Source organism: Ornithorhynchus anatinus, chromosome X2, assembly GCF_004115215.2.
Source record: "Ornithorhynchus anatinus isolate Pmale09 chromosome X2, mOrnAna1.pri.v4, whole genome shotgun sequence".
NCBI classification, from domain to species: Eukaryota; Metazoa; Chordata; class Mammalia; order Monotremata; family Ornithorhynchidae; genus Ornithorhynchus; species Ornithorhynchus anatinus.
In genome coordinates, this window is record NC_041750.1 from 2,685,408 (window position 1) to 2,707,627 (window position 22,220).

General features: G+C 58.3%; 1 long non-coding RNA gene across 4 annotated transcripts in view; it reads right to left on the reverse strand.

Moving 5' to 3' along the window:
• LOC103165313 overlaps window positions 1-22,220 on the reverse strand; it is a 56,959-nt gene that overhangs the window by 17,127 nt on the left and 17,612 nt on the right. For 2 of the 4 annotated variants that reach the window (XR_003755523.2, XR_003755524.2), the window contains exons 3-4: window positions 16,654-16,718; window positions 4,148-4,254 (exon numbers count right to left, since the gene is read on the reverse strand). This is a non-coding gene — a long non-coding RNA (uncharacterized LOC103165313). Of the gene's footprint in view, window positions 1-4,147; window positions 4,255-5,873; window positions 7,106-16,653; window positions 16,719-22,220 lie in introns of those variants that run through there. The other 2 variants (XR_003755521.2, XR_003755522.2) reach the window with 1 other exon arrangement.

Genomic DNA, 22,220 nt, shown 5'->3' on the forward strand with positions numbered 1-22,220 from the left:
GGTTCCCAGCCGGATGGCGGCGGTGGAGGCGATAATAGCCAGGCCGGCTTCTCACTCGGAATTATTTTAGACGGCAGACAGACACGAGGCAGATGGTGACGGGAGCTCCTCCCCGCTCCCCGCGGAGGATCGCTTTACGCCCCGCAGCCTCGGGGTCCTCCTCCCGCGGGAATATTTTGGGCCCGACTTCGGAGCTAAAAGCGGCTATCTGGGCTCCGTGCGCTCCGAGCCCGCCGGCGGCGGGGTCGGATTCCCAGCGGCGCGGCAGGCTCGTGACCTCCGTCGGAGTGACCGGCGGTCCCCGCCCCTCGCCTCCCGGCCCGAGACGCCCAGGGGCCCGGCGACCCCTTCCCGGCTCCCCCCCCGCCCCCCGGGGCGCCAGTCACTCGTCGGACCCCCGCCTGCCCCCGGCCCCGGTGACCGGCGGGCCGCCCCACCGATGCCGCCGGCTCTTCTGGAGGAGCCCGGTGACGACGCGCGAGTCGCCGACGGCCGGCAACCGGGCCCCCAGATGTTCTCTTGCAGGAGCTTGGCCTCCCGGGAATTTGCCTGCCGGGGGCGGGTAGTCCTTGGCTACCGTGGGCCTTCCCAATAACTGGAGAGATTCTGCCTCCACCCGCCCACCCAGCTCTTCCCCGTGCTTCCTGGACTCTCTCGGATACCCCGGGGTGTCGGGTGGTTCACGGTGGGTCACGGGGTGGGGGCAGAATTAGGGAGGGGAGAGTCGGGAGCGTCGGACGGTCCGGGCGGGGTCCCGGGGGGAGAGAGCCAGGAATGGAGGGGAGAAACTCAGGGATGAAGGGGAATTAGGAATATTGGACCATCCATCCATAACCGAGGGGTTCCCTCGAGGGTCTCGGCGTCCCCGAGGGAGACAAAGTCCCGGGCTGGCTGACCGGAGGATGACGGAGCCTGTCGGCTGCTGTTGTACGTTCTCACCTTGTTCTCCGACCCAGACGGCCACAGGAATGTGACTGGCCTCTGGTTCCAAGGGAAAGGCGGAGGAGCGGCGAGGCCTAGCGGATGGAGCAAGGACCTGGGAGTCAGAAGGACCTAATCCCGGCTCCTCCGCCTGTCTGCCGGGTGACCTCGGGCAATTCATTTCCTTTCTCTGGGCCTCAGTCACCTCGTCTGTAAAACGGGGATTAAATGCTACTCCCTCCTACTTAGACTGTGAGCCCCTTGTGGGACAGGGACCTAATTAACTTGTATCTACCCCAGCGCTCAGAACGGTGCTTGGCACATAATAAATTCCATAATTAATATTGTTATCATTCCCCAGTCCCTGCAGGGCACACCGATTCTTTGATCCTAGACCTCCATTCACTTGAAGTCTCAGTCTGGGGGGCTCACGGGCTCCTGGCCTCGAGGCCACCCCCTCCTACCACGTCCGGACCGGAGCCACATCCCTTTTTGCTCATCCTCCCCTCCGAGTCCCGCTCCCGGCTCCGAATCGCAGCCGGAAACGGGATCTCTCGCTCGGCCGATAAATTCTCCCCCATCTCACGCCCACTCGCCAGCGATTCTCAGCGCATCACTCTGCACGCTTGGTGAAGGGATTCAAGCCATTGGTCCTGGGGAGAGCGGGCTGGTAAAATCCATCCTTATTTGCAAGGCTACACGCCAACGGAAATTGGCAGTGGGCTCAGACGCTAGGTGCCCCCTACGCCCCCAACTCCACAGATTCCCCCCTCTGTGAACCTTCCAAGCGGGGAGGGGGAGGCCGGACCGCCTCCTGTGTCCCGTCCACCAGAGACCCCGACCAGCCGAGACGGAGACGAACCCTGGAGGCTGGACCGATGTCTGTGTATCGCCTGCGTTTCTTTTTTAATAATAATAATAATAATAATGATGGTACTTGTTAAGCGCTTACTATGTGCAGAGCACTGTTCTAAGCGCTGGGGTAGATACAGGGGAATCAGGTTGTCCCACGTGGGGCTCACAGACTTCATCCCCATTTTACAGATGAGGTGACTGAGGCACAGAGAAGTGAAGCGACTTGCCCACAGTCACACAGCTGGCAAGTGGCAGAGCCGGGATTTGAACTCATGACCTCTGACTCCAAAGCCCGGGCTCTTTCCACTGAGCCACGCTGCTTCTCTAAGGCATCTGTTAAGGCATCTGTTAAGCGCTTACTATGTGCCCCACACCGTACTAAGCGCGGGGTAGATAAAATTTAATCAGGTTAGACACACTCCATGTCTCCCGTGGGACTCACAGTGTCAATCCCTATTTTAAGATGCGAGAACTGAGGCGCAGAGAAGCGAAGTGACTTGTCCAAGGTCACACAGCCGACAAGGGGCAGAGCCAGGGTTAGAACAGTGCCTGGCACATAGTAGGCGCTTAACACGTCCCACAGCTATTATTATTCCGGCAGAGCACGCTACTCTCTTAGAGCAGAAGCTTCAAAATGAATCGGAAGGCAAAGAGGCAGCGCCAGGCACTGCAAACACGACAACGAAACAAAGGACGGTCTGTGCGTGTTTGTGTGAGTGTGTGCGCGCGCGCGCCCAGTGCGGTTACGATTGTGGGTCGTTCTTGGGCCCCTACCAACGCACCCATGCCCTACAGTGAATTTCTCCATTAATGGCGCCGTCTAGTTGTTCTTTGTTGTCAAAGAAGACGCCACTGATGGTGTGCGTGTGTGTCTGGAGGGCTCAAACCAGGCTAAGACAATTGTGTCTGTGTCGAACTCTAGGAAGAGAGGAAGGTGGAGGCAGGGGGATTAGATAAAGGCCCCAAACCTGCAGCCCTTTTAAAGCACCCGGGCAGCCGACTCGAAAGGTGGCAAACGCCCACGCGAATAATTTTTGGCCGGTCACTCACGTCATCGATCGTTGAGCCCTCTCCATCACCACGTCCCCCATCCCCGTTGGGTCAGAGGAGCCCAGCCCAGCCTGAAAACACACCTAGTTGGACTCCACCTAACTGCCCCCAGATCTCCTTCCACACCCCAGGGTGTTGAATACCAGGTTCACTGCTACGCGAGAGTCCAGTGGCCTCGAACCCACGTCCCGGGGAGAGAGCCGAGGCCCTAAGAGGCCCTTCTGCGTCACCCTGACTCGCTCCCTTTATTCATCCCCTCTCGCGGCCCCACAGCACTTCCCTACAGATCTGTCATTTATTCATATTAATGTCTGTCTCCCCTTCTAGACTGTGAGCTCGTTGTAGGCAGGGAATGTCTCCGTTCATTCTAATACCGTACTCTCCCAAGCGCTTAGTACACAGTAAGTGCTCAATAAATACGAGTGAATGAAGGAATGAACGAATAAAATGACTTTTCCTCAGGGCAGATCCAGTCAAATAGGGGGCAGAACTCCCGAGGCTAAAGACCTTGGAAGGAAGGACAGGAGACGGTCTTCAATTGCAGCAAGAGGGGCTAAGGCTAGACCTCACGAAGGCCTTCCTGGCAGTGAGGATTGGGAGAGACTAAAATGGGGGAGGGGAGTCAGGACATCCATTTCCCTGTGGAACTTTAGTGGCAGTAGGAATAGTATTTATTCCTGGGTGCAAAGCACTGGGAAAAATACGGGGGACAGAATAGACACAGCCAAGGTCTCACAATCCAGAGTGTAAACTCCCTGAGGGCAGGGATTGTGTCTACCAACCCAACTCTATCATAATAATAATGGCGGTATCTGTTAAGCGCTTACTATGTGCCGGGCACCGTACTAAGCGCTGGGGTAGACACAGGCAACAAATCGGGTTGGACACAGTCCCCGTCCCTCATGGGGCTCACAGTCCTAATCTACATTTTCCAGATGAGGTAACAGGCACAGAGAGGCAAAGTGACTTTCCCGAGGCCGCAGAGCAGACAAGTGGCGGAGCCGGGATTAGAACCCATGACCTTCTGACTCGCAGGCCCTTGCTCCAGCCACCACGCCATGCTGCTTATACCCTCCTAAGCATTTAGAGTTCTCAACATCGTAAACCCTTAAGGACAACGGCATCGATGGATTGATAAGGGGGGGGTTTGGAGACGACCCTTAAGGAAAGGTGAAAAGATAGAAACACAAAACACACAGGACCAAACTCGGAGGTTCACGCGGCCTCCGGTGGGGAAGGGGGACCAGGGGAAGGCCACGGGATGCCGCTGGCCGGGTCGTTCCGAATCCAGACCGGACCACGTCCTTCCCAGTGTACTTACGTTTTTGGGGCGGTCTCGCGCTCCTGGACTTGATTTCCTCACGGCCCCACGGGCACAGGGCGTGTCGGGCGAGAGAAGGGCCTTCCTTTGGACAGGACCGATCCTTCCTGATAATAACAATAGTATCTGTTAAGCACTTACGCTGCGCCAAGCACTGGAGTACATACAATACGATCAGATAATAATAATAACGTTGGTATTCGTTAAGCGCTTACTATGTGCAGAGCACTGTTCTAAGCGCCGGGGTAGTTACAGGGTAATCAGGTTATCCCATGTGAGGCTCACAGTCTTCATCCCCATTTGACAGATGAGGGAACTGAGGCCCAGAGAAGTGACTTGCCCCCAGCCACCCAGCTGACCAGTGGCGGAGTCGCGATTCGAACCCATGACCTCGGACTCCCAAGCCCGGGCTCTTCCCACTGAGCCACGCCGCTTCTCCAATCAAATACAGCCGCTGTCCAACGTGGGGCTCACGCTCTGTGGGGCATTTTACAGACGAGGAGACTGAGGCCCAGAGAAGTTGAGTGACTTGAGGTCACACGGCAGGCGAGTGGCAGGGCCGGGATTAGAACCTGGGCTTTTGCCCCCTCCAGGCCATGTTTTGGCCGCCCGCCCGTCCCGAATGGAGGCAGGGGGATGGATGGATTGACCACTTTGGTAGGGGTCTGGGAGTGTGGGTCATGAGGGCGGAGGCCGGGCGGGGAGGGAGGATGAAATGGGGGAGCTGGGGGGGCCGAAAGGGAGGTCGGATGAGGCCGGGAGAGGGGAGTCGGAGGATAACCGATGCCCAGAGTAGGGAAGGGTCTTTGGGGCAGAGAATCCTAGCTCCACAAGCGACTCTCCCACCATCCATTCCTCTAGATCGTCAGCTCTTTGTGGGCCAAGAGCCCACGTGCCTGTCAACTCAGTTGTACTGCACTTTCCCAAGCGCTTAGTACAGTGTTCTAAGCGCTCCATACAGTTCTCTAGACTCTAAGCTCATTGTGGACAGGGAATGTGTCTCTTTAATAATAATAATATTGGTATTTAAGCGCTTACTATGTGCAGAGCACTGTTCTAAGCACTGGGGGAGATATTCATTCATTCAATAGTATTTACTGAGCGCTGACTATGTGCAGAGCACTGTACTAAGCGCTTGGAATGACAGATAGAGACAGTCCCTGCCCTTTGACGGGCTTACAGGGTCATCAGGCTGTCCCACGTGAGGCTCACAGTTAACCCCCATTTTAGAGATGAGGTAACCGAGGCACAGAGAAGTGACTTGCCCCCGGTCACCCAGCTGACGAGTGGCAGAGCGGGGATTCGAACCCATGACCTCTGACTCCCAAGCCCGGGCTCTTCCCACTGAGCCACGCTGTTTCAACTTATCGTTGCATCGTCCTCTCCCGAGAGAGTCGAGGGCAGAGACTCGGGTTTACGGCGCGGAAGGAGGCGATGGTATTTTTATTTGGTATTTTTACCGGGATTCGCTACCGGGACGATCGGAGACGGAGGTGGGGCGTCCGGGAGTCGCTAAGGGCGGAAACGACTCGACAGCAAGAGACGAGACTCTCCCGAGCGCCCGGTACAGTGCTCTTTACACGGTAAGCACTCAATAAATATGATTGAACTGAATACGGTTGAGTGAATGCATTCACTAGTATTTACTGAGCACTTACTATGTGCGTTTCGAATGTACAATGCGGAAGGAATAAATACCACTCATCGATCCCCTCGCCTGTCTCACCTAAATTAGAATTCCTCAGACCTCCGCCACCGCTCCTGCCAGCCGCACGAGGAGCTCCGAAGTTTAAAATGAATCTAACTGTGGCAGCAGAGGCAGGGGAGGCTGAGGAGGCGGGGGAGGCTGAAGAAATGGGAAGGCTGAAGAAATGGGAAGGCTGAGGAGGCAGAGGAGGCTGAAGACATGGGGAGGCTGAAGAAATGGGGAGGCTGAGGAAGCGGGGGAGGCTGAGGAAGCGGGGGAGGCTGAGGAGACAGGGGACGCTGAGGAGACGGGGACGCTGAGGAGGCGGGGGAGGCTGAGGAAGCGGCGGAGGCTGAAGAAATGGGGAGGCTGAAGAAATGGAAAGGTTGAGGAGGCAGGGGAGGCTGAAGAAATGGGAAGGCTGAGGAGGCAGGGGAGGCTGAGGAGGCTGTGGCCTCGGCCCCTTCCCGGGGACAATACAGAAGGATATTATGTGTGGGGAGAGTCAGTCTTTTTGTCTGGGGAAGGAGACAGCGGTAGCGGTGGCGTCCCATTCCGGTGGACATCAAAAACAAGCACCCCTCTGTCGGCGGCCTCAAACTAAACACACCCTCACATGCGGATTCACCCAAAAGCACACAAGACACACACTCGCCCACAGACATACAAAAACACGCCCAGATACACAAAACCACACCTCTACAAAAACAAACGCAGACACACAAAACCACATACTAGACATGCACATACACACACGGACCCATTTATCCACATACACAAAAACCCACACTCACACACACTCACCCCTACACAGACTCACATTCACACACACGCCCACACAAAACTCCAGACTCACACGTATAACACCCCTCCACACGCAAACCCACTCATACACATACCCCTACACGCAAACTCAAAAAACTCACCTCTACACACAAAAACCCCTATTCACACCCACTCACCCTCACAAAAATCCACTCATATAGCTACACTCACCCCCTGACACAAATGCCTACTCACCCCCATACAAACACACACACCTACCCCTATACATACGCACACCTACCCCTACACACTCACACCCGCTCCTATATACACACACACACACACACGCCTACCCCTACACACAAAATCTCACCCACACACCCCTACACCCCTACCCACAAACACTCACACCCATCCCTACCTCTCCACACAAAAATGTCGGTATTTGTTAAGCTTACTATGTGCAGAGCGCCGTTCTAAGCGCTGGGGGAGATACAGGGTAATCAGGTTGTCCCACGTGAGGCTCACAGTCTTAATACCCATTTTACAGATGAGGTAACTGAAGCACAGAGAAGTTAAGTGACTTGCCCACAGCCACATAGCTGACTGACACCCACCCATACACCTCTACCCACAAAAACTGCCACCCACCCACATACCACTCCCCACAAAAACTAACACCCACCTACACACCCCTCCCCACAAAAGCTGACACCCATGCACACACCCCTCCCCCCAAAAACTGACACCCACCTACACACTTCTCCCCCAAAAAACTAACACACCTACACACCCCTCCCCACAAAAACTGACACACACCTACACACCCTTCCCACAAAAACTGACACACACCTACACACCCTTCCCACAAAAACTGACACATACCCCTATCTCTCCCTCAAAAACTGACAACTACCTACACACCTCTACCCACAAAAACTGACACCCACCCCTACCCCTCCTCACAAAAACTGACACCCACCTACACACCTCTGCCCACAAAAACTGACACCCATCCCTACCCCTCTCCACAAAAACTGACACCCAGCCACCCACTCGTATCCACAAAAACCGATACACACCCTTACTCCTCCACACAAAAACTGCCACCTACCCACACGCCTCTGCCCACAAAAACTGACACCCATCCCTACCCCTCCCCACAAAACCTGCCACCCACCCACACACCTCTACCCACAAAAACTGCCACCCACCCACACGCCTCTACCCACAAAAGCTGCCACCCTCCCACCCGCCTCTACCCACAAAAACTGACACCCACCCCCACACCCCTACCCACAAAACTGCCACCCACCTCCACACCTCTACCCACAAAAACTGCCACCCACCCACCTCTACCCACAAAAATGGCCACCCATCCCTACCCCTCCCCACCAGAACGGCCACCCGCCCACACGCCCCTCTCCCTCCCCGGCGAGTCACCCCCACACAGAGACACAGCCAGACACACACGCAGGCGGCCCCCGAGAGGCAGCCGTCCCGGGCCGGTTGGGGCTCCGGGGCCTCCTGAGGCCCGGTCCCCTGGCCGTGTCCCGGTGAGGCCCGCAGGCCGCAGGTCGGCACGCACGCCCGCAGACACACGGACAGGCAGGCAGGCAGGCAGGCAGGCAGGCAGGCAGGCAGACAGACAGACAGACAGACAGACAGACAGACAGACAGATGGGCAGCCGGGCTGCCCGGCCCCGGCTCTGGGCCTCGCTCCTCCCGCCATCCCGCACATCATTCATGGGAGGGAGGGAGGGAAGGAGGGCGGGGGCGGCGGCCTCGCCGCCGGGCAACGCTTAACGCTTGGAGCGCCGCGGCGGCGGGGAGGGAAGGAGGGAGGGAGGAAGGGAGGCAGGGAAGGAGGGTCACCGAGCCCCCACCCGGCCCCGGCCCCGGCCCCACCGGGCGGCCCCCGCCTCCTCCTCCCGCCGCCATCAAGGCGAAGGCGGCGTCCTAATCCCGCAGACAAAGAGCCGGATTGTCTGCGGGCCGCGGGCCGGCGCCGGCCTGGCCCCGGGCCCGGCCCCGGGAGCGAGGGTGGCCGGCCCGGCCCGGCCCGGACCCGCCTCCCTCCCCCAGCCCTGCACCTGCCCGCCTTCCTCCTCCTCCTCCTCCTCCCGCCGCCGGCGACCTCGCAGCCGATCGTGCCGAGGGGAGATTAGAGACGATTAATCTATTAGGGCGCTAATTGCCGGGTGGGGAGAGGGAGCGGGGCCGGGGGGCCAAGGGGCCCCCCCGCCCGCATCCCGTCTCCCCCGGACACCGGCCCCGCCCGCCACGGGCTGCTAAGTATAATAATGTGGGTATTTAAGCGCTTACTATGTGATGATAATAATAATGTTCGCATTTGGTAAGCGCTTACTATGCGCGGAGCACCGTTCTAAGCGCCGGGGTGGCTACGGGGTCATCGGGAGGTCCCATGTGAGACTCACAGTCTTCATCCCCATTTTACAGATGAGGGAACTGAGGCCCAGAGAAGTGAAGTGACTCGCCCACAGTCACACGGCCGGAGTGCCGGAGCCAGGATTCGAACCCATGGCCTGTGACTCCCCAACCCGGGCTCTTTCCACTGCTGCTTCTCTAGGTGCCGAACACTAAGCGCTGGGGGAGACCCAGGGTCACCGGGTGGGTCCCCCGGTCTTCCCATTTTCCAGATGAGATCACTGAGGCCCAGAGAAGCGACCTGCCCACCGTCGCCCGGCTGACAAGCGGCAGAGTGGGGATTCGAACCCATGACCTCTGACTCCCAAGCCCGGGCTCTTGCCGCGGAGCCACGCTGCCTCTCTAATAATACTGACGGCCCTGGCCGAGCGCTCGCTCCGGGCCAGGCGCCGTACTGAGCGCCGGGGCGGACGCAAGCCGATCGGGTTGGCCGCGGTCCCCGTCCCGCCCGGGGCTCGCCGCCTGAATCCCCGTTTGACCGGGGAGGGAACCGAGGCCCAAGAGAAGCGAGGCGACTTGCCCGAGGTCGCGCAGCAGACGGTTGGCAGAGCCGGGATTAGAACCCAAGGCTTTCTGACTCCCGAGCCCGTGCTCCACCCTTACAAGACGGACATACCCGAGCCCCGCTGGCCCTGCTGGAGACCCCGGGGGGAGTGAAAACACGACCACAAAAATAATACTGGTGTTTCTTAAGCGCTTACTATGTGCCAGACACCTACTAAGCGCTGGGGTGGACCCAGTCCCCGTCCCACAAGGCGCTCACCGCCTTAATCGCCATTTTAGAGATGAGGCCACTGAGGCCCAGACAAGTGAAGCGTCTAGCCCAAGGCCACCCAGCAGACAAGCGGCGGAGGCGGGATTAGACGCCATGACCCGATTTCCAGGCCCGGGCGCTATCCGCTGCGCCACGCCGCTTCCGCAAGGGAATAAGCACCCTAAGGGGACAACAAACACCCAAGGGGGTGCCCGTTTTCGCCGCCGGCCCAGTGCGAAGGTGGGGTTCCCCGGGCCCCCCCGAGACCGGCGTCCAGCGTCCGGACAGCGACACCCCAACTGGCCTCTGGAGCCCGGCCCGCCGGCTGTTTCCGGAGGAGGCCGGCGTGTCCTGTGGCTTTGTTTCTCTGGCTCCTTCCTCCGGGAACGCCAAGACCGCCCGCCCCCCACCCCCCCGCCATCCTTTGGTCTCCCCCCTCCCCACGTCCCTCCGTCCCCCTCCCCGCTCCCCGCCGCCTAGATCCAGAAGAAAGGAACGTGGCTGAAATCTGTCATCTTTAATTAAAGGCAGCGAGCGGAGCTCGAGGGCGGCACAGGGGACCCCGGGCTGCTGGCCAGCGGAGATGCCATGCGGGGCCGGCGGGGGAGGGGAGCGAGGCCGGGCGGTGGGGACCGCGGGGGAGGGGGCCGGCGGTTGGGGGGGGGGGGGACGAGGATGGGGAGCTGGCTTTTTCCACCCGCCTGTTAACCGATCCGCTGAGTGAGCTTCATTGGCGTCAGCTCCCGAGGTGTCCTTGCACGCCCGTCACCCGGGCCGGGCCCGGAGGGTCGCCGGTCCCTTCCTGCGGGCAGGAGGGAGCGGAGAGGAGAAGGGGGAGACGGGGTGGGGCCCTGGGGAGCGAGGAGACAGAGCGGAGATGGCAGCGGCCGCCCCGGTGATGGAGAGGGGTTGAGGGGGTGGCGGGCTGCGGAGCATCTGCGGTTATCAATCACCGGGTCGGTCGGGTTTCTTGAGCACTCACGGTGGCCGGAACGCCGCGCTGAGCCTTTGGGGGAAGGATGGTATAATGATGATAAAAAGAATGGTTATCTGTTAAACCTTTACTATGTGCCGAGCACTCTTCTAAGCACTGGGGAAGATACGGGTTAATCGGGGTGGACGCGGTCCCACGTGGGGCTCACACTCTTCGTCGTTATTCAGGAGAGGTCACTGAGGCCCAGAGAGGTGAGGCGGCTTGCCCGCGGTCACACAGCGGATGTGGCGAGGCCGGGATATACAGTAAAACCGACACACTCCCTGCCCACTAGGAGTTTAGAGTCTGGGGGTGGGGAAAGACATTAAAAACAAATAAAATGACAGCTGTGGACATAAGTGATTTGGGGCTGGGGGCGGTTAATAATAGTAATTGGGGTATTTGTTAAGCACTTACTACGCGCCAGGCACTGTACTAAGCAGTGGGGTGGATCCGAGCAAATCGGGCTGGGCACGTTCCCTATCCCACGTGGGGCTCACGGTCTCGATCCCCATTTTACAGATGAGGCGGCTGAGGCCCAGAGAAGTGAAGCGACTCGCCCAGGGTCACGCAGCAGACGGGTGGCAGAGCCGGGATTGGAACCCAGGTCCTCCTGTCCCCCGGGCCGGGGGGTTCTCTCGCTAGGCCAGGGTCGATGAAGCCGGGCTGCGGTCCGCGGACGGTCCATTGATCACTTTCTGCTTTCTCCGAGGGTTGGGGGGGGGGACGGGGGGGCGGAGGGAGGGCGAGCCGTGACTTATCTCGGCTCCGTCCTGCGTCTCCGCTGGCCGCCTCTAATGGCTGTTTCCCCGGCCACCCTAAATCAAGCGGATGGCAGCTAATGGCCGTTGCGATGGATCGGTGGGGCCGCGGGGGTCTCCCCCGCAACCGTGGGTGGGGGGCAGCCTGAAATAGGATGAGGGAAGGGGCCGGGGGGAACCAGATACCCCCTCCCCCGGCCGAAGGAACCGGGGGTGCAGGTGGAACGGCAAGATTCTGCAGCCCCCGGAAGGAAGCGTCATCATCGTCACCATTATTATTAACTAGCCGTAATCATTTTAAGTGCTTACTGTGTGCCAAGGACTGTACTGAACTCTGGGGTAGATACAAGATAATAATAATAATAATGTTGGTATTTGTTAAGCGCTTACCATGTGCCAAGCACTGTTCTAAGCGCTGGGGGAAATACAGGGTCATCAGGTTGTCCCACGTGGGGCTCACAGTCTTCATCACCATTTGACAGATCAGGTCACTGAGGCACCGAGAAGTGAAGCGACTTGCCCACAGTGGCGGAGCTGGGATTCGAACCCATGACCTCGGACTCCCAAGCCCGGCCTCTTTCCGCTGAGCCCCGGCTGATAAGCTGAGAATATGTCTGTTGATCGTTACACTCTCCCAAGTGCTCGGTACAGTGCTTTGCCCACAGTGAACGCTCGATAAATCTGGTCGGATGAACGATCGGGTCAGGCACAATCCCCGTCTCACCTGGGGCTCGCAGACTCAGTGGAGGGAGAACGGGCCATTTTCCAGATGAGGAAAGTGAGGCCCGGAAATGTCAAACGACTTGCCCAAGGTCATGCAGCAGGCGGAGGTGGGATGGGAATCCCCGCTTTGCTCCTCTCCTCGGTCTCTTTCCCCACCCGCCCTCTCCTGCCCCGGCCCAACCGGGCCCCCTTCCCTACATGCCCCGACACCCGGGCTCTCTACCAACCCCGGGATCCCGCTGCTCCTTGCGAACTGTCCCTTCCCCACGGACCCCTCTGCTAGGTGGTGTCAGTGATGGGGCTGAGGGGTCCTGGGTGGAGATCACCCCCCCGCCCCCAGTCCCGCCCCCATCTCACCTGGCCCCAAGACGTCACTCATTCATCAATCGGATTTATCGAGCGCTCACTGAGCGCGGACCACTGTACTGAGCGCTTGGGAGAGCACAACGGAACAATAAACAGACACATTCCCGGCCCACAAGGAGCTGTCAGCCTCATATAGGGGTCTCGCCCACAGCCCTTAGGATCACCAGCCCCCCCCAGGCCGGGGGAGGGGGGACCACCGGCCCCCGAGAGAACTTTTCAATGTGGGGAGCATCACACGGGGGTGGGGGCTGCACCTGACCCAACTGTCTTGTACCTCTCCCAGAGCTTAGCACAGAGTAAGCGCTGAGCAAATAGCCAATCGAATTTATCGAGTGCTTACTGTGGGCAGATCACGGGACTGAGTGCTTGGGAGAGTTCAATATGACAATAAACAGACACGTTCCTTGCCCACGGTGAGCTGGTAGTCTAGAGTAATAATACTACTAATAGAAATGGTATCTGTTAGGCGCTATGTCCTAAGCGTTGTCCTAAGTGCCGGAGTAGATACGAGGTCATCGGTCCCTGTCCCACACGGGGCACACGCTCTTAATCCCCATTTTGCGGAGGAGGGAACTGAGGCCCAGAGAAGGAAAAGTGACTCGCCCAAGGTCACACCGCAGACAAGTGGAGGAGCCGGGATTAGAACCCAGGTCCTTCCGACTCCCAGATTCTGCAGCAGGACCGCGTTCTACCGGATTACGCGGTATCGAACCCAGCACCTGGTACAGTGCCTGCCATATATTAAGCGCTTAAGAAATGCCACTAAAAAAAGGGGTTGCGATCCTGGAAGTCAAGGGGAGAGGGGATTGGGGAATTTCCTTTCTGGAGATTTTGAAGGCCAGGATGGATTTGGTCCAGGGCCCCACCTGCAGGCAGTGGGTGGCTGGAATTCATTCGTTCACTCAATCGGATTTATTGAGCGCTTACCGGGTGCACAGCACTGTACTAAGCGTTCGGACGAGTCCAGTAGAACAATAAACAGACACGTTCTCTGCCCACAACGAGTCTACCGTCTAGAGATGAGCATGGAGCCTAGAGACGAGTTTCAGTTCTGTCACACTTTGCCCAACTCCCCGCCGAAGCCCGGACCCACTGCCAGAGGGAAATCGAAGATCAGGCGGTCCAGAAAGGATGCCGGTTTCCATGGTAACGGGGTGGTCACAGGCGTAGCGGGGCGGTTACTGCCGTCTGTCGGCATCTCAATCAAATGATCCATCGGCCTTTCTCTTTTACGGACTTTGTGAGGCGCTTACTCTGCGCCAGGCCCTGGACTAAGCGCTGGGGTAGATCCGACTAAGCGGGTCGGTCGCAGTCCCCGTCCCACGTCGGGCTCGTGGTCTTAAACCCCACTTCCGAGATGAGGGAACCGAGGCACAGAGAAGTGAAGTGAGTTGCCCAAGGTCACACAGCAGACACGTGAGAGAGAGAGGGAGGATTAGAACTCGGGGCCTCTGACTCCCAGGCCCACGCTCTTTCCACGAGGCCAAGGGGCTTATTGAGGACATGATACATGCAGAGGACTGTACCAAGCGCTTGGGAGGGTACACTAGAGTTACTATATAGGATCCTTCCCCACAAGGACCCTATAGTTTAAAGTGTGCAGAGGATCGCACTCAGCACTTCGAAGAGTTCACCTAGAGCCCGGGCTTGGGCATCAGAAGGTCACGGGTTCTAATCCCAGCTCCACCACTTGCCTGCCGTGTGACCCTGGGCCTCAGTTCCCTCATCTGGAAAATGGGGATTGAGACTGGGAGCCCCACGTGGGCCAGGGACTGTGGCCAACTCGATTTGCTCACGTCCACCCCAGCGCTTAGTACAGTGCCTGGCACGTGGTAAGCGCTTAATACCATCGTCATTATTATTACAGTCTGTAGGCACAATCCCCAGGGTCAAGGAGTTTCCGGGCTTTGTCTTGCAGGGCACTGTACTGAACACTTGGGAGAGTCTAATAGAGTTACCAAACAGGATCCCTGCCTTCAACGAGCCTACAGTCTACTGTGCGCAGAGCACGGTACCGGGTTAAGTGATCCACGCAGAGTAGGGCCTCAATCAGGCAAGTCACTTCACTTCTCTGGGCCTCAGTGACCTCATCTGTAAAATGGGGATTAAGACGATGAGCCCCACGTGGGATAACCTTGTATCTACTCCAGCGCTTAGAATAGCATAGAGTGAGCGCTTAACAAATACCATCATCATCATCAGTTCCACTGATTAATTTATAGGCCTCTGTTTTACCAGAAGATTCCATCCTTCGTTCCTTCCATCATATTTATTAAGTGCTTACTGTGTGCAGAGCTCTGCGCTGAGCGCCCGGGAAAGTCCAGCACAACAATAGACAGACACGTTCCCTGCCCACAATTCCTAGGTCCAAACTGATGAAATCCATCAATTCTGAACCGGGGAGATCTTTCGGTTCCGGCTGATCGGCTCTCCCCCGCGGAGGCCAGAGGGACGCGAAGGGGATAAATAGCACAGGGGAAAGGGTTAACGCCACTGCCCCGTCTCCAACCTCGGAAATTCACTAAGGTTCGAGTTCCGGGCAGGGGGTCAGAGTGGGACTTATTTTATCCCACTGGCTCTGCCCTCGCGAGACACCCATCCGGAGGGGAAGGCGGAGGAAGCCGGGGAGGTTAGGGAGCGGGGCTGGGGGACTCCGTCGGCACCCCCGGCCCCCCGCTACTCGGGCACCGGCCTCTCCCCCTCGGAGCACGTGGTTTTCCCGCCGGGTCGGGTCGCTGGATCAGCCCTTCAAAGCCAACGGCCTTTGAGAGGGGGATCTGAAATGGCGGCGGCGAAGCCACCGTCCCTGGGAGCCTCTCTCTGACAGCGGCGGCAGGCGGGGCTCGGGGAGACGCCTCGGGGACCGGGCTGGAGAGGGGGATTCGGGGGATTCTGACCGGAACGGATACTCGAGCGAGGAGCCGAGTAATAGAGGCGGATTAGGCCCCACACCCGGCGCTCCAACGGCTCAAGCATGCTACTCTCCCCCTCTTCAAAGCCTTATCGAAGCCCCATCTCCTCAGAGAGGCCTTCCCTAAGCCCCCCCTCCCCATCTCCCACTCCCTTCCGCCTCACCCTGACCTGCTCCCTTTGTTCATCCCCTCTCCCGTCCCCACACCACTTACTGTCCCTATCTATCATTTATTTATTTATATTAACGTCTGCCTCCCCCCGCCCCTTAGATTTTAAGCTCGCTGTGGGCAGGGGACGGGTCAATTTATTGTTGTATTGTACTCTCCCAAGCGCTTAGTACAACGCTCTGCACGCGGTCGGCGTTCGATAAATACGACTGAATGAACGAATTCATCTTCCGTACCCGCTTCCTGCCCCAACCGGCCCTGGAGACTCACGAGATCCTTCGTGAAATAAAACAGTGCTCGCCCCCCCGGGGATGAATGGAGAGGAGGGTCACGGGGGTCGGGAGATGGGGGTTTTGGACCCCTGGCCTGCTGCGAGACCCCAGGCAGGTCCCCCTCTACCTCTCCGGGCCTCAGTTTCCTCATCTGTAACTCGGGGATGATAAATCCTTGCCACTCCCTCGCTCACGGGGAGGGTGTGAGGACAAAAGGAAATCACTGAGGTGAAAACACCGTGGGAGGAAATGACGGTGCCAACTCAATTTAAGGTGTTATTCGAGAAGGCTCCTTTAGCACTTCAGTCTCTATCAAGTTTATTTATTTCTGTTCACTGCTGGTACCAGCAAATTTTTTTTTTCCCCTCCCGTTCCCCACTGCAGGGCATTATCTGGGTCTGCCTGTCTCACTCATTAGGAGAATGGGGTTCGAGTCCCAGCTCTGCCACTAGCCCGCTGGGCGGCCTCGGGCAGATCGCTTAACTTCTCAGTGCCTCGGTTTCCTCATCTGTAGACTGGGATTCACTACCTGTTCTTCCTCCTCTTTAGACTGGGGAGCCCCGTATGGGAGAGAAACTGTGTCTCACCCGATTATCTTGGATCTACCCCAGGGTTTAGGAGACTGCTTGGCACACAGTAAGCACTTGACAAGTTATTATTAATGTTATTATTATTACCTTAGCTCTGCCACTGGTCTGCTGGGTGAACTTGGGTGTCAGAGTCTCAGCCTTCTGGGCCGCACCTGTAAAATGGGGATAAAATAGATTGTGAGGGCTTATTATCTGATCTAATGATCTTGTACCTCCTCCAGTCCAATGCCCTGGAGCCATTTCTGAGACATTTTTGATTCTGAGTCGTTTCTGCTTCTGATCCTGGCTCCACCACATGTCTGCTGTGTGACCTTGGGCAAGTCACTTCGCTTCTCTGGGCCTCAGTGACCTCATCCGTAAAATGGGGATTGAGACTGTGAGCCCTATGTGGGGCAGGGACTGTGTCCAACATGACTACCTTGTATCTACCTCAGTGCTTAGAACAGCGCTTGACACATAGTAAGCGCTTAACGAGTACCATAATGCTAGTTATTATTATTGGGACTCCATGGCTGTATTTTCTCCAGAACCTTAGCCCTTAGTCTACACTGAATAGAGTAAGCGCTTAACAAATACCATATTATTATCATTATCCGGTGAATTCCCTTGCCTCCAGGGATCTCACCCACCCCCGGAGAGGGCTGCATTTTCTGCCACAAAGGAATCAGGCGTGGACCCCAGGAATCTGATAGTCGGGTACCGGGGAGTGGAGGGGAAGGAGAGAGAGGCGCGAACGGCCGGACAAAGGATGACCTCTCCGTCCCTCTGCCTTCCCAGTACGATGCCCTACTACCAGCAGTCTGGCCCAGAGCGGAACCCGAATGAATAAAAGCGAAGCTCTCCCAGCCGAGACGTCCCGTGATCCCGGGGGATGAGGTCAGGGCGGTGACATTTTTGCTGCGGCGGAGCGGGTGGGACCCCCGAAACCGACCCTGAAACCTCCCATTCTGATTTCAAGGCTTCGAGATCACGTTGACCGCTAATCAGATTAAAGTATTAAACCGGGCTACAAAGTTGCTTCCTTAGGCTCCCAGTTCTCTCCCCTCAGCCCCCTTTCTGCCCTCCCGCCGTCTGCTTTCTTTTCCTCAGCAACAGCTCGGGCTGCCCAAGCGCTCTTCGCTTACCAGGTCCTACCCGCTGGACATCTCCAAGCCCTGGGCAGGCTTCATAATAATAATAATAATTATTATGATTATGATACTTTAGCGCTCGTTATTTGCCAGCACTGTTCTAAGCACTGGGGTAGACACAAGGTAATCAGGTTGGACATCTTGTCCCACACCGGGCTCACACTCTTAATCCCAGTTTTGTACAGATGAGGGAACTGAGGCCCAGAGAAGTTAAGTGACTTGGCCAAGGTGACACAGCAGACGTGCGGCGGAGCTGGAATTAGAACCCGAGCCCGCGCCCTGACCGCTAAACCACGCCGCTTCACCCCAGCGGGGATCTGGGGCAGCTCTCTGGGTTGAGAGGAGCCCCCCAAGCCCCCCCAACCCCCCAGTTCTGCAGAAAGGGGCCGGCAAGGGACCGCTTGGACCACCGGCTCCAGCCCGGCTGGAGACCCCCTCCCCGGGGACTGACGGGCGGTGGACGCCCCTCGGATAACTTCCAACCGGGGGGAAGGGGATGCGGGCGAGGGGCTTCGGGGATAATGAAGAAAGCCCCAGAACTGGCGGGTGGTGAGCGCCTTCGAGGGGTCGGTACACTTTTAGCAATTAGAGGGTTAAGTTTCTTTGGGTCCTTGCTGTGTTAGCTGGAAAGGAATGAAGTGTCAAGTATGTTCTCACCACAGCAGGCTGTTGGAAAGCAAGTCCCCCCCACCACCCCGGTCCCCCCAACCTCCCCCTCCTCTCTCTCACACACTCACACACGCACGGACCCACACCTCCCACTGCTATGCCCAAATAATTTTCTATCCTCCAGAGGCTCGGGATGCCAGACAAAATCCGCAAGCCCGACTCTGATTCATTGCAAAAGGATGCAGAGGCAATAGTCCCTTTTCACCAGGTTTCCCTTCCGCCGGCTGGCACCCCTCTCCTCCAGCATTTTGGGAACTTTGAGCAGCGTCTCCCCCCCTCCCCAGATCGATTCTCCCCTCACCGCCCCCCCACCCTTCAAGGGAGAGGAGGGTGGGAGGGGGAGTCGGTTCACATCAGACAGCCTCCTAGGAAGCCGGCCTCAACGTGCTAATTAGCTTCCTATTTAGAAGTAAATAGGTATGATTGGCGGCAATTTCCTGGCTGTAAGGGTAATTATTTGTTTCGAGCCGTCTGCGGAACCAGGTGAAATAGGAAACTCAATTCAAAGGGAAGTTTCCTCTTCCCACCGAGCCGGGCTAGGATCGGGTCTGAAATTCCTCTTTTTTTTTTTTTTTATATATTTATAGTGCGCCGTCTCCATGGAAACCTGCAGAGGAGGTCACGGTAGCTAGGCCTCGCCATCACCCCGGCTCGCTCGGGGGGGATTACGGTTTCGCCTCCGGGCAAGGAGGGAAGGGGGGTTCGCGGGTCCCGGGGCTGGGGGAGACTCCCGGGACTGGGGGACGGTTCCCAAAACGCTTCCCACCCCTCCCCCTCCGTGGGCAGGGACCCCTGGGGCCGGGAGGCCTGGGAAGATTTATGGGCGTCCTCCCCGCGTGCTCATTAAAGCCGGGGCCGGAGGGGGCTTTAATCAGCCGTAAATCGGGAGGGGATCGAAGTCCCCTCGGTCGTGGGGGGAGGGAGGGGGGTCTTGCTGGAGCCCCCGACCTCCTGGGTCCCACCTACCCGCGTTTCAGCAGGAGCCGGCGCGCTCGCCCGCTTTGCGCCGACGGCCGTCTCCATCCAGCCCGGCCCTGTTACTGACAGACGTGTTTCACTCAGTCGGGTTGTATTGAGCGCCTACTGCGGGCACAGCACTGTGCTAAGCGCTCGGAACGTACAGTGCCGCACTAGAGAGAGGGACAATCCCTGCCCACAACGGGCTCACAGTCTAGAGGTCTTAGTTGTGCGCCGACTGTGCGCCGGGCGTTCCACTAAGCACTGGGCTTGACACGGTCCCCGTCCCACACGGGGCTCCCGCTCCCCGTCCTGCAGAGGAGGGAACTGAGGCCCAGAGGCGGGAGGTTGGTATTTGTTAAGCGCTTGCTAGGTGCAGAGCACTGTTCTAAGCGCTGGGATAGATCAGGTTGTCCCACGTGGGGCTCACGGTTTTAATCCCCAGTTTACAGATGAGGGAACTGAGGCACAGAGAAGTGAAGTGATTTGGGTCACACAGCAGACAGGTGGTGGGGGCCGGGATTAGAACCCACGACCTTCCGACTCCCAGGCCCGGGCTCTATCCACTAGGCCGTGCTGCTTCTCAGGACTAATGAGGACGGTATTCGTCGAGCACTTACCATGTGCCAAGCACTCTTCTAAGCACTGGGGTAGATACAGGGTAACCGGGCTGCCCCCCGCTCACAGTCCCCATTTTCCAGATGAGGGAACGGAGGCCCGGGGAAGTGAAGCGACCTGTCCAAGGTCACAGAGCCGACAAATGGCGGGGCCGGGATGAGAATCCAAGTCCTCTGAGTCCGGGAGGGGAGAGGGCGAGGTGCCCGCTCCATACAGCACGGGGGACGGCGCTGGCAGGGCCGCCTCATTATCGCATCCCTTATTACGGGCGAGTCTGCCGGCGCGGAGGGCAGGGAGCTGGCATCCTCGCCAGCCGGGGAGAAGCCCCCTCCTCCGCCGGCCGCCTGGAGCGCAGACAGGCGGAGACCCGGCCTCTTTACAGCCCACTGCATCCTCCCTCGCAGCCCTGGAAACGCCGGCTCCTTGCGCCAATCGGCCGGGGCCGCCCGCGCCATGGCAACCGGCTCGGCTGCTCGCCGGCTCCCGGGTCCCCCCCGGCCCCACGGGGCGAGCACACCTGCGAGGAGGGGCGGGGGGGAGGAGGGAGAGCCGGAAAGGGCACCCGGGATCATCCGTTCGATAACGATGATAATAATTACGGTATTGGTTAAGTGCTTACCATGTGCCAGGCCCGGTTCGAAGCGCCGGGCCGCCAAGGAGCTAAGGAAATACATGGAAATCAGGTGGGACAGAGTCCCTGGCCCAGGTGGGGCTGACGGTCTCAATCCTCATTTTACAGATGAGGGAACCGAGGCACAGAGAAGTGCCTTGCCCAAGGTCACGCAGCAGACGTGTGGCAGAGCCGGGAATAGAACCCACGACCTCTGACTCCCAGGCCCGTGCTCTTTCCACTAGGTCATGCCGCTGAGGTACTGCCTGCCTTATCGTTATTATCATTCTTATTATTAGGATATTTGTTAAGTACTTACTAAGTGCCAGGCACTGTTCTAAGCACCGGGGTAGATACAAGATAATAATAATAATAATGTTGGTATTTAAGCACTTACTATGTGCAGAGCACTGTTCTAAGCGCTAGGGTAGATACAGCGTCATCAGGTTGTCCCACATGAGGCTCCCAGTCTTAATCCCCATTTTACAGATGAGTTCACTGAGGCCCAGAGAAGTGAAGTGACTTGCCCGCAGGCACCCAGCTGTCAGGTGGCAGAGCGGGGATTCGAACCCATGACCTCTGACTCCCAAGCCCGGGCTCTGGCCGCTGAGCCACGCTGCTTCTCCTAAAGTGCTCTGCCCACAGTAAGCGCTCAATAAATACCACCGATCGATCGATCGACGGGAAGGGGGTGGGGGGGATCAGAGCGCAGCACGGCCTATCCACGGCCTCTGGATAGAGCACGGGCCTGGGAGTCACGAGGTCACGGGTTCTGCACCCGGCTCTGTCACTTGTCTGCTGCGTGACCTTGGGCGAGTCACCTCACTTCTCTGGGTCTCAGTTCCCTCATCTGTAAAATGGGGATTGAGACTGTGAGCCCCTTGTGGGACAGGGCCTGCGTCCAAGCTGATTCGCTTTTATCTACCCCAGGGCTTAGACCGGTGGCTGGCGCACTGTAAGCGCTTAGCCAATACCATCGTCGTCCTCGTTATTATTAATCAAGCGCGGGGATCCATCGGAACTGAGCGGGCCAGCCCACGGAGGGGTTAAAGAGAGGCAGAGCCTGTTTTCCGGGCTCCCCTGGCCCGGCTCCGGGGCTCGGCGGATCAGCTGACCGGCAGGACCCCCCCCGGGGGAGCAAGGATGGCGAGCTGGAGGCTGCAGTGGCCCCTTTCCCTGCCAAGGCTGCGGCGGCGGCTGGTGGAAAACGCCCCCCACCCCCGCACCCCTTTGTCTCCGCAGGAACAGGCGGCCTCCCCTCCCCTAGACCCCAGGCCCGGCCACCCCAGGCTGGGTTTTCCATCCGGCTCCCGGCAGCTGTCAGGGGACGGGGCTGACCTTCTCCAAACAGGGAGTTTCAATTAACTGGAAATCAGATAAGCGAGGCCCGGACGGTATCTCCTGTCCACGGCGGCTTTCATCCCCCCCGGCCCCCCCAACCCCCGGCCCCCCGCCCCAGCTCGGAGCTCAGTCCCACGGCGAGGACAATAAGGACGCTCCAGGTTGGCACTGCGGAGGCAGGGTGGGGCTGTCACTGAGGGAGGACCCGGGGATGGGGGGGCTTCTCCTTTGGGGTATCCTGAAGGAAGGGGGCGGCGCACAAGCCCTGGGGGTCTCCGAACGGAGGGTCCCTGACCCCCTTTTACAGAAAAAATGGAATTCGTTCATCA